Source organism: Barbatula barbatula (assembly GCF_947034865.1).
Source record: "Barbatula barbatula genome assembly, chromosome: 7".
Lineage (NCBI taxonomy): Eukaryota > Metazoa > Chordata > Actinopteri > Cypriniformes > Nemacheilidae > Barbatula > Barbatula barbatula.
This window is the reverse complement of record NC_136770.1, coordinates 17,652,216-17,665,728: the sequence shown is the minus strand read 5'-3', so window position 1 is coordinate 17,665,728 and position 13,513 is coordinate 17,652,216.

Here is a 13,513-nt window from a genome sequence, read left to right as displayed (position 1 = left end):
ATTGATTTGTATTCAAATAAACAGAAATGGTGGGCTATAATCTCCATCAGAGAGATGCGTTTTAGATTTGGGTAGAGAATATTATTTGCTAAGAGCTTTTGGTTTACTATCCATATACAAGCACATATTTATTAATATACAAATTCTACTGATCAAAGTTGTGCATGTTACAGTTTTTTGAAGCAATACTGTCCGTACTGAAATTAACATAAAAGTTCATATTATTGTGTACAGTGAGTAAAAAACTATTTAGTTGAAGCTCTAAAGTTCTGTTGCTATTCCAATTAACAATATTTATATCTGTTATTTGTAATATTATATTAAAAACAATAGTACATTAATGCTCTAGTCTATATACCAAAACATGTTTTTGGGACATTTATGGCATCATAGTAAGATGAAATGTGTTTAAAAAAAATTATATTATTCCACCTTTTATTCATTACAGATCTAATCCGGCGACTGCCTATTTAATTCTTTGTTAGGCCGGTGGGGAAATAATTTTGTTGACCATAAATTGTGTGAACCAGCCTGCTATTATATGCAAATACCTGTGTGACAGTTCATAATAGTTAAACAACACTAAACTGATTCACCATTATATGCCATCTGTTGGTCAAAATGGGAAATGAGTAAAAAATGATGCAAAACAAAGCTAAAACAGAGGGAAGGTTATGGATAAGCAACTCTTTCTAGGCTTTCCATTGTGGCGATAGGAAGGTGGGGTGAAACCATGTTTTGAAATGTGCTGTCCAGTTGTGTGTGCATGGTGATGTGGGATTTATTCTTATCATGCATTTCTTTGCAGATTCAATGGAAATCATGTCATTCTCGGTTTCCTTCCTCTCTACACCTCACTCATGCTTTCTAGAGCCTCAGTCTGAAAAAAATCTTTGTAGTGTAATTTTGTGAATGGCTGCTTATGGCCATGTGTTGGATGTTGCGTATGTTGTTCCCATTCGTGTGGTCTTCTATTAAGTGCAGGAGACTTGTAGAGAATCAGGCTGTTTGTATTATTTAAACACATAATAAAATCATCAAAGTGCGTGGCAAATTGTCGTTTGGCATTCAGGATCCCTGACCTGAAATCCTGCGGCTCTCAACGGTCCAGCAAAGGACTTGCTAAATGACTAATGGGACCATGTGACTTCACTCGACATGGGGCTCAGAACAGCAGATTGAATTATCATGTTAGAATTCTGCACGAAAACAATCTATACTAGAAATTACCACTATTCCAGTCAGATGACTTGCATCTGCGAGTAATTCTATTTAGGACAACCCGTCTCCTTCTTTGAATGTGATCAAATGTTTACAAAGTGCATAATCTGGTAAATGGAATCAGTGAGGCCTGCAGTGTTTTTTTGGGCCTGCGTCAGCACCCGGCAAATGCCTCGAGATGCCATTATCTTTATTTAAGGAACAGAAAATGTAATAAACTTTGGAAAAGTAGAATGAGACTTTTTTGGTTATTAGTTTGGTTTTCTAAATTGTTTATTTTCTCTTATTATGATTGACTTCTTATAGCTTCATCACTTACTTTATCAGTCAAAGGTAAGTGTTTTTCGTAGGTTTCCTGTGACTCTCCTACTGAACAGTACAATGTTGAAAATTTTCACCTTTCAGGCTGTGACCCATTATGAAATATTGTCCGTGTCACATGTGTCATGAAGGTATATTGCATTAATCAATGTACCAGTCCACTGTGTGTATCAACTTTTCTCAACTTTTATTTTTGGCTCTACAAAGATCTCATTCTTCCTCCATTGTTGCTTCTCTTCATCACCCTGCCTAAGGGCAACAATGTGGTGCCCCCCCCCCCAACAATTCAGTCTGTGGAAACCACATATTAAATTTGCCTGGCATAAGTCATTGCATTTAGCGCTCAGCGAAATTCCTCAGTAGGTCAATTATGCATGTGCATGCTAAGGACACACATCTCACACAAAGAAAGCTAGTGAAGCATAATATTGAGGAAGTTACATACATTCAGGGCTTTGTTGACTGTGTCATTCTGTTTTGTTCCACTTCCTTAAGGAATGCATAGAAATGGGGATGATAGCCACTTGATGGTAAATCATGACCTCATAATCCCTGCTAGCGTTAGATTGATCGCTTCCGACTGAACACGCAAAATCATTTGTTTCCTGTGTTATTGTTTTCAATTTGCATCGAGACACTAAAATAATGTTTTGACACATGCATTATAAACTTTGACATTGTGTAATGTGCTTTATCTTGGCTGTAATGACAAAAGAATGACTCACACTGATATTATGAGGTTATTTCAGCGTGTTTATGTTGGATGTAATATTACACACTTGTTTACTGAACGCATCAGAGAGTCAGAAGATTATTAGCAGAGTGTGAACAGAGCGAAAAACAATAACAGAGGTGTCAATGTCTCACTGAATCATATCACCAGTTGGGTTTGACACCGTAAGAGTTCACAATTTACTCATAGTTATATTTTGCGTTACGCCTTTGAATTTAATTTTGATATGCAAGGCTGTAATTTAGATACTTTGGGTCCACAGTTTAAAAATATGTAAATGTGAATGAGAGCAAAACACTTAGAAATGCTTAGAAACTTAGAGTTGCTTCCCTCACTTGCTAATGTCGTCCCAGGATGGTCCATTTCTTGACCCAAGGTCTCATTTGGAATGTGTGTTGCACTTTGAATGTATTCATTATGGAACCCGAAGGTCTGTCAGCGCCGTTCGTGCTCCTTCGGTTTGGCTACCAACGGAAGGCGACCGCACCCTTTTTCTTGATATTTTCATGCCCCTTATGCCGCGGTCACACTAGACTTAGAGCATGGTTTTGCAAAATTGGGCGGAAGCATTTCCTCCATCTTTTACATATCTGTACCAAGAGGTCTCGCTGTGACGTTTTGATCTTCAATTGGTCTCAAGCATGCACATGATGCATATTCGCAGGTCAGAGTACACCAAACTTAAACTTTCCTACACTGCAAAATGCGAAATATTTTTCTTGCATTTCCAGTATGTTGCATTCACATGCGTTTGAATGGAAGTCAATGGAGTAAAATGGCAAGTGTGACCGGGGCCTTACTCATCCTCACGTGAGGATGAGATAGATCTGTCCACAGTGAAGTTAGGATAAGTCACAGGTCATCACTGTAAATGACAAGCCACAGTCTTAAAGACTCAAAACACAACATGGGCAGCTTTTGTGAGTCAATGTGTCTGATATTTAAATCATGTTGTGAGTAATATTAAGTGTGTTGAAAATGAGAGTCATATATAATCATACAATTATAAATCTGGTTGGGTGGATAGATATGTATAAGAGGTTCTTTATTCGGTTGTGTTCAGGGAAATGAGTCATTATAATGGATGAAATCATGCATCATGTGAACAGATTGCTTGTTTCTTTCAAAGGGTATTATGGGGATGCGGTATAGTTATGCTAGATAATTATGCTGTTTGGCATGAAAGTTAAAATGTTGTGGCACTCTCTCTGGATAATGTATACTATAAACAGGATTATTTAGCATACCAAAGCCTTTCATGTGTACCCGCTCTCACAAAATGAATTTATTTGCTGTTTAATAACATTTTCATATTTTAACAGAAATTATTAAATGGGATTTTACGATATGTACATTTTAGCTGTTGGTTTGTTACAGATGTTTCTATTGCAGACTTTGGATGTACATGGCTTAATCACCCAGTAATGGTAAAGCACTGACTTGTGTTGAGAATGGAACTGGTGACTGTGAGTTGTTTCCCATTTCTAGTAGGATCATTTGTTTTATCTGGTGAAGGTCTTTGTTTCCCCAGTGCTAGCAGGGCCAGATTAAGAGGTGCACACTGGATGGATGACTGCTTGCTGAATGAACGATTGGCGTATATGTCTGCTTATTTACTCTTTCAGACCTTAGCCTGTCAGAGCAATAAGCCCAGCAGAGATATTACGTGTTTATCGTTTTTCCTTTGTTTCTGTATTTCAGCACTTCTTACCAACTTTCAACTTTGGGCTGTATCATTAATGAATTTTGTAAAAAACATGTTAAACATTTCAGTCAAGTGACCCTTAACTTTTGAAAAGTAGCGTATATCTAAATGCACAAGGTACAACCGGGTAAACTTCAGATGCTTTGAATAAGTGAACTTATTAATAATGCATGTAACACTGAAAATAATTTTAAAGAAGATTTGGTGCATGTGCTTTGGTGCTTGTGTAGGTGGCACAATTTTGTATCTAAAATATTTAACTTGATTCAATTTTGACAAAGTTTCATACCAAAGTCTTAATCGTCACCTCTAAGGTTTTTTCTTCACTTGTTTTTCCCAATTCTTTCAACTTCCGTTTAAGGAATATATTTCACATCTTACTTCACTCTGTACATGCAGGTTACTCCAAAGACAGTAGAAAGAGTGAGAGAAAGAGTGTGGTGGAAAAAGAGACAGACGACTCAGAGGGGGTTGTTTGCCACCAACATTGTGACAAGTGTGCAACAACTTCCCAGCCTTGTTTATTGCTGGAGAGAGCAGGATGCCTTTAGGACGGAGAGGCTGGTGTTTTGGACAGGTCAGGGGGCAGGACTGCCAGATGAAATACTTCAAACCGCTTTAGATCGCCTGCTTTGACGTACACATACACAGGGTTAGGTCACTAAATAGATATTGATCCGTGTTGCTGCGTCCCAAGGAGCTGTTGTGTGTGACATCTGAGAAAGATAAAAATAAATGATGGGAAGGGTGATCTTTTCTTTCACCCTGTTATGACTTGACCCTTGTAGCTCACCGAGGGCCTGAAAATAAAGGAGAGAACTATACGTTTATGAGAGGATATACAATCAATAGCTGTAGTTGTTGTGAAATTAGATTTTTAGTTTATCCATCACATTCATATAAATCAATTTTTTTTAGCTTTTGCATGTACATAAGAAAAGTTTCAATTACATATTGTGATAATTGATCTTTCTAGGTATGTGTGGATGACGTAAATTTACCAGAAGATGAATCAGTACATGTTCACTCAGTATAATCATTGTGGTCGACATTCATTGCCCTGAATAGTCATCGCTTATTCACATAAACAGGCAGTTCTTGTGACTGTGAGCTGGTATTTATCAAGTCAAAAAACAGAGACCAGTTATGTCCTCCATTCCATGCCTCTATGTCAAACCATATGATTATGGGGTTGGTTATTTGTTTCCGTTTAAAAATGAAGCATTTGTTAATACATACATTATGAATTCACAATTGGAATAATGCCTTCAATTATAGACAATTAATCAGATAATGCATTTGACTTAATTTAACATACGACATTAACACGTTGTATATAATGGCAAGATCTTTAAGAGCTCATATCCACAAATCCTGCCCAGCTGTCTTAGAAAGATTTATCGCATGACGAGAAATTTAATTCTGGACATTTTAACCAATGCGGCATTAGAAAGAAATTACTGCATGTTATGGGTCTCCATTAAGGTTATTTATTCTTTAGTTGGTACTTCTTTAACATTTGATGGCATTTGGAATCTTAATCACGTGTTAAGTTGGGGCCATTTGTATGTTAATGGTTCAATGACACGCAGTTCATGGAGGTGTGTGGCTGAGCGTCTTGGTTCGAATCGTCACGCTGGGTCATTGACCGCAGGACAGCGCGTGCAGCATGGGTCTGTGATCTCACAAAGACCTATAGAGTAATCCATCACCTCTCTATAGCTTCAGTTAACTTCTGCTAGTTACAGCTATTAGGAAATAAAATGTTTTAATGGACTTGCTAACACAATTATGCCATATCATTTCCTCACCCACATATTTTCATTCAGACCAGCATGATATTTTGTTTTTTGTGGAATACAAGAAAATCCTGTCCACTTTTTTCTTTATTTACATAAGTGACGAGGACTGGGGCTACAAGCGTCAAAATGACATAAAAGACCAATTAAATATCATTAAAGTGTTGAAAACAAAAAGTATGCTGTTTGTTTACCTTTGTAAAAGGAACAGGCTGAAAAGAGCAGTTACTTTTAATCTGAAATTGAAAACAGGTTAGGTTTGGAATATAATGGAATTTTTAAGTATTTCATATATTTTTATTAAAGCTGCAGTTTGTAAATTTTTGCCTTTCTACACATACAAATAATACTTGCTTGTCTTGAGTCATGAAACCAATTTGACATTACCTACAAAATCGCACTTAACAGATACAATTATAAATCATAGAAATGTCATAAAAACTTTACAGATTACAGCATAATATATTTGGCAGCGGCTTTTATCCAACATGACTTACAGTGCGCTGAAACTTTACATTTAATTAGCCTAAACTATTTCAAAAAGCTGTCTCAAGTAAAAAAAGAGCTTAAAAATGAGTTTTAAGTACTTTTTTTAGATAAAATTAAGTGTACTGAGTGTACTGGCGCAATAAAACCAGCGTTCTTATCTATTTATCACCCGGTTCGTATTTGCCTGGAGAATACGGCTTATGAAATAAGCATCACGAGTTGTGTATTGTTATCATTTACTTAGAAAGCAAATAGGTATCATGCAATTACTGTTGATGGGAAAGAGGGAGCTAGGATAAATGAGTATGAGAAATGAGAGTGGAAATTAGAGAGGGATTAGTGTTGATGCTAATGAAGCAATTAAAGAGTAAAGCACTCCACTCAGGTGCCCAGTCCCACCATCTTCTCACCACCTTCTATCAGATCTTACTTCACAGATATGGCCTTAATGGAGAAATTACGGGAAACAAATGTGTTTGCATACGTATGCGCATGCCTGTTAGCAGTCACTTTCTGCCCTCTCATTCTAGGAGTGACAAAACAGAGCTGAAGGATCCAAGCTGTCGTAAAAAATAAGAAAAGCGAAGAGGTGAAGTCGGTCCTTTGGTGCTGATCCGTCGTCTGTGGGGTAATGAAGACTCTCTCAAAGTCAACAGTTCAGAAACTCCTTTGTCCTCCTAAAAGAGTCTTTAATTTTTAACACAAACTTGCACTTAGGTATGCATGAACTTTGCTAAAATCCACAGACATGTGTATAATAAGAGCGTAATGGATGGCGGCCACACGCTCCGTCTAATGATGTCAGGTTTTTCCGCCGGGCCCCTGATTGAGGAGGGCCTAATGTAAATTTAATTTGGAGTGATGTAAGGGGGGAGGGGGGCGCGAGATGGCCTTGTCGTGGCGGTATGGATGGGCGTAAGTGTGTATGTGCGAAGAAAGGGTTCAGTGAAGCCCAATGGACTCCATTGGGAGCAGCTGGATCCCCGTTTCCCTGGCCTGTCAACAGAACCTCCTTAACCAGGATTGATAACGCTGGTCTGCTTGCTAATCCGCACGAACCCCACCACGCAACGTTTACCCCACACAATGTGGAGGGGTGGGACTGTTGCATTTGCTTTCCAATGGGAGGGCAAGGTTTTACTGCTAAGAAGCAAATGACTGCCTTTCATTCTGTTCCCAGGTCTCTTGCTCTGCTCTGTCTGTGTTCTCCTCCTTTTCTTCGCAAATGAACTCAATGAATGCTAAGTCAATGTTTTAGTACGGCTTATTGCCATCATTATTATGCTTGTTACCGGCTTCTGTTACGTATGTTATTTGAACTGGCCTGATACGGGTATCTATTTAAGCGAGTGGACCGACCGTTTTCCCTGAATGCAGATTCATTTATAGCAACTGTTATCCGAATATAAAATTGTAACTTTTGTGTTTTTATAAAAGATTGAAGAAATTACTTAGACGTAAAACAGATATGTGTTCTGGTTTGCCTTTGCTTAAAGTTATAGATGCACAATCCTTCCGTTTTCCATTTCCAATGACATCACTGTCACACCAACGTACCATTTGATTGAACCTGCGAGATGGCACTTGTCCCAGAGCTTCACCCTCAGATTTCTTTTTTTTATTACCCTTTGTGTTTAACTAAGCATTGAATGAACACTGAAGCTAATTCCAAATTCCCTTTGTCATCATCATTTTTAGCGAGAAGTCGAGTAATAGATGCTCGGTGGAGGTTCGTAGCGGGCCAAAATGAATAGTGAACATTATTCATCAGTTGGAAAGGCAAGCCTCCCTAGATCCAATTATATATATTCATTAAGTGATAATGATATCACGGTCTTTTAACTGGGAAGAAAAGAGTGTAATTGAATAATAACAGTTGTACAGTCCCGAGGGAGAGACCTCTGCGGTGCCCGAGGGACTGACCCCGCGGGGCGGAGGAGTGGAAGGGGGGATTGATGGAATTCTATTACCCTGCTGATAGATTTATTATGAAGAGCTGAGTGGACTTGCTCCTCCAGTTTGTCACTCACACTAATCAGCCGCTGAGGGCTTGGAGTGAGGGATGTGTGTGTATTTGTGTGTGCGTCCGTATGTGCACATGTTCTGACTCTCCCACTTCTGACAAAGACAAGGTTAGGAGAGTATGACAGACATGCTGTCGTCCCCTAGCTAGGCGCCCCCCCTCTTCACGGTTCATCCTCGAGTCCCCTGCTCCTGTCACAAATGGGCCAGCTGAGCATCTCGACCTCCCGGGCGAGTCCTCATTTGTTTATTAATGGATGACATGTGAACCAGCATAAGGATGTGTGTCATGTAAAGCAACAGTCAGCTGGCGAGACATGGGTCGGGTGAGAACGATTTTTAAATGTGTGGGGGGACCGTAAGAGACATCACATTTATACAACAGAGCTATGGTTTAAAATAAAAATGTTCATAAATGTATTTAGATAATACAGAGCTTTCGCTTTCAGTTGATTATATTTTGCTACCTATAGCAGTTTGGTTAGAAATATCTTGTCGCCATTTTTTTTGTGCGTATGCTAATGTGCTGCTAGCTAGCTTTCGATTAATGGCAACATCTCAAGCACTTCATTATCATGACAACGACTTCTGAGAGGCCTTCAGAGTCCACTTTCTTTGCCCAACTCGTACATATGAACAGATGACGATAACACAACAGCCCTTGAGGACTACAAAGGCTTGGAAGATAATGGAAATGATTAATACTTTAAGTAATGCTGTGCTTTTTTCCTAAGTCCACATTGGCCACGCGCACATCACTTTTGAGAGTGACACCCGCATTTATTGTCGAGAGTGAAAACACCACATTATCATATTGTGTGTGTACGGAAGACAAGAGTCACTTCAGAAATTACAATGATTGAAAGAGTCATAACTGTAGCAGTTTTGTACACAGCATCAATAGAGGCATTTGGCTTGTTCATGTGCATTAAGCCATTGCTTGTAAACAGCCTGCTGTCTCTGGACTGTAATATCAAGCTTACCCCGCTGGTCCGAGCAACTACAATGGAGAGAGAGTGGTGCCAAAATATGCATATAACCAAAAACACAGCCCTTTTTGTGATTTCCTTGCATCATTTAGATCTCAGAAGCACTTTAAGTTAGTGGTTGTTCAGTTTTATGTAAACACATTACATACAATTTTTTAGAAGTGCATTTGGTAACCAAACTTTGCGTGAACAGAACTCGATTTAGCACTTAAAACTAGGTAACAAAGATACAAGCTTGTACAAACTTCCTTGCAATTTATATATGCTTATGAACTATTCTATAGATTTTATAAATTTTCTATCTTTTCCTATCCCTGCTGAAAAAAAACAATAAAACCCTGCCCAAAACACATTTTAAGAATACTTTAATGGTTATACAAATTATTTTACTGGTAACTACGTATATAGGTGTCTAGTAGTATGTGAAGAATTCTATTGGTGGGGTGTTACCTGGTAGATGAATCCTATTGGAATAATACTCAAAATACACCCCAAAAAGGTAAAAAAGCTAATGGTTCGTAATGGTATTTTAATAGAAATTCATATACATTTCTTGTTTGGTTTTTCAGCATAGATGTCTCTACTTTTCTTAGATAATTCATTTTTTTATAAGCACAAATAAAAATCAGAACTCAGAAATCGGTAGTCATTTGTTGCTTCTGCATTTTGTAAATGTCGACGTAGTGTTACGAAGTAATACGAAGGTTTGGGGATCACAGCCCAGAACATTTGTTGGAGTTGGAGAGGACTCATTTTTTTATTTACTTTCAAATCATGTTATATAGTCAATTTCCAAACATATTGCTATTCTAAAAAATGTGGTAGCTAATCCAATAAAAATATAGATAAACAACACAGACATGCATTTGTTCCAAACGTAGTTTCTTTTTTAGCTGTATCTGTGTAGCATTGTAGTGTGTAGGTCACGTTAATGTTTCACACAGTAATTCGTGACAACTCCTTCCCAAAATCTTTCTACCAACACATCTTTCAAATCTTCTGTTTAAGCCTTATGTCCTTTGATAAAACACCATTCATTTTCCACTAGGTTTCTCCTATTTAAACATAAACATTTTGAGGCTCTGTAAGTATAAATAATTGATTTGTGCTAAACAACAAAAGCTATTCAGTCAGTTCACATGGACAACCTGGGGGTTTTGTTATGAGACTCCATAGTGTACAGAGGAGGATAATGTTTATGTTGGTGGGATTGCAATTATCACCGAAAACACGCAATATACACGCATTCGTGTACACTCTCCGTGAGGCTGGTTCTGGTTAAACACTCTTGTGATCTAGCGGCGCTTCAGTTTGTTTATGCACAATGGGCTAGAACTGTAAACGTGCTTGATCACTGGTATACAGACAGTGTTGAAATGACAATACAAGTCAATCAGACTGTTTCCCAGATTTTCGTGGTGTCAGACAGTTGCTCTTGAATAATATTGGTGAAGGGGTGCTAAAGGAAATCATTAACGAACAGCCAAATTGATTCAAGATATTTATTATATTTCATTATGTTGTATTAGATTGTAATGCTAAAATAAATTTGATAGCCTCTTTCTTTTATTATGGTATCAACATCTATCCTCATAAATGTGTTTGTCCTTATGCATGTGCTGGCTGTTTTAACATTTAATATTATTTGTCAAGATTCTTGACATCCTTTTTCAATATGCATATCAATTGCATTGCCTTCCTCACCGAATTAACCATTCAACAAACCTACACACCCAGTGTGCATTGCAGCGTAACCTATATGTAGAAATGAACACATATTGGCTCTCTGTCTCGGTGGCTTGCACCTGGTTCAGTTTTTACACCCTCTGTCTTCCCAGCTGAAGTGGATCGATACTAAAGAATGGCTATGGCTCAATGGCATGTAATCATCTTGTTGGCTGCATTGACACTGATCCTCCATTATAAGCCAATGAAGCATGCTGGACAGACATTACATGCGACTGTTCTGACTGCGGTCTGGTGTAAAAATGAGTGATGTTTTTCAGAGAGAAAATCGAATGAATCGCATATGAATATGAATTAACCATAGTTTATGGTAGTGTTTGGTTAAAGCACTACACCAACCGGAGTAGATATTGTCGCTGTCAGGTGGAAATCTTTAATCTTTAAATTGAGTAATTTAAATATTTGCATTTATTAATCATCTGTCTGTCGTTTTTTTAAATATTTCAAATATTTTGAAAATATTTTAAAATCAGCATAGTGGTGAGCATTTTGAGCAATCGACATTTTCGTTTTTATAAAAAAAGATTATTGAATGTATTAAAAATGATTTAATAACGTTGCTGCCCTTGGGCATCAACTGAAGCTTTGTGAAAATATCAATCATAGAGCATATATATACAGAGCATAAATTGTATTTACATTTTTTATAAATACAAATAGAAATACATTCAAATATATTTTTTTCAATAAATACCTTACATAGCCTAATAGCTTAGTGTTTATTTTGTTTTGTACCGAATACACCTCATATTTTGACGGTTTTATCTTACCCGAGGGTCATCACAGGCAAATATTGTACAATATACCCCCCAGACATCACTTTTGCCTCTGTCCCATGTCCGACATTCGCTGGTAACCACTGACAGACGTTCTTGTGAGCTTGATTTTATAGAAAAATGTACAATGTTTAAAAATAAATTTCTACCTGACAGCGACAATATGATAGAACGAACGACAAAACATTTTGATTACTGAAACTACATATATCCACAAATTTACCCAAACTGTAAACAAGCTCTAAAATGAATTCCTGCAGGTTAATCCATCTCACATGCTAACTGTGGGTGATGCATTAAGTCTCATCAGCTCTGACAAGATTAGGGAACTTCTATCACCGTGGGTGCCTATCACTCTTCTGAACTCTCCAGGTTCATTTCTTCACTCATTCTCCATGGAGCCTTAAACCCTGTGCTGGTGTAGCAAAATATAAAGCCCCTAGCCTCACCTGAGGGAACGAGACCAAAAACACAGTAGCTTTAGTGTTTAGATCGCTGAGATGATCACCTTTCCTGACCCTTCTCACACCATGTCTGCCTGACCCCAGGAGTTCCCCCGATGTCTTCCATACTGCATTTAACTATACATAACCACCCCGGTTCCATCCATTCAGTCTGACTTTCCTCCTACAGAGCTTCATGCTGAAAATGCCACAGTAGCAGGGCTAGAGCATTGTGGGACATCGTCTGGAGATGTCTGAGCACTGTCACGGCTGTTTGCTAGCTCCCTGCAGGCATGTTGGTGCTTGGATGAATGAGGTAATGTGATTTAAGCTCTCTAATGGGAGCTCATTGGCGTGGGAGAGCTTGCAAAGCAATGTCTGGCTTAGACTAAGCAGAAGTTAATGATGACGGCTACTAACCATTTTAACCAGTTAGTCATCCATCTTATTTAAAGGTAAGGGCCAGAACAGTGTTGTAATGCTTATCATTTTTTGAGCATGCATAAAGCAAACAATTACATCTATCATGTTTTACAACTTGTTTCGCATCAACTAAAACACAATGATGCAGTTGAAGCCTTCATTTAGTGTCATGTATTTGTATGACATACCACTTATTGCTCCCTGAATTCTTTGTAAGTCGCTTTGGATACAATCGTCTGCTAAATGACTAAATGTAACCAGTTGATTAAGATTTAATTGAGACCATTTGTAAGAATGTTGGTAACTGAATAATGGCGATACCCATTGACTTGCATTGGTTTTGTTTCTGTACAATAGAAGTGAATGGGTATTGCCGTTGTTTGGTTACCAACATTCTTTAAAATATCTTCTTTTGTGTTCTGCAGAAGAAAGAAACTCATAAAGGTTTGAAACGACAAAGAGGGTGAGAAAATGATGACAGAATATTTCATTTTTTGGTTGAACTATCCCTTTAAGCAAAATATGTTCTCCATTTAATGTCATTGATGTCATGAGAAACAACTGGGATAAGAAAGTGATCTAATCTGTAATTTATGGTTTTATGGGTTGCTTGCTTTTAGGAACTATTGTCATTGGCGCATAGCAAAAATAATAATTTCTTGTTTAATAATTTCTTAATATCTTGTTTATAGAGATGTTGTATAAACATTTAGTGTCAGGTACTGCATGTAATAATCCTGTTGATAATCTACACAAAAGCAATTTTGATAAATTGTGTTTCATCGCTTCTAACGGAACATCTCAGTTAACAACAGTATAGGGCAAACAATAGCGATCAGAAAAATC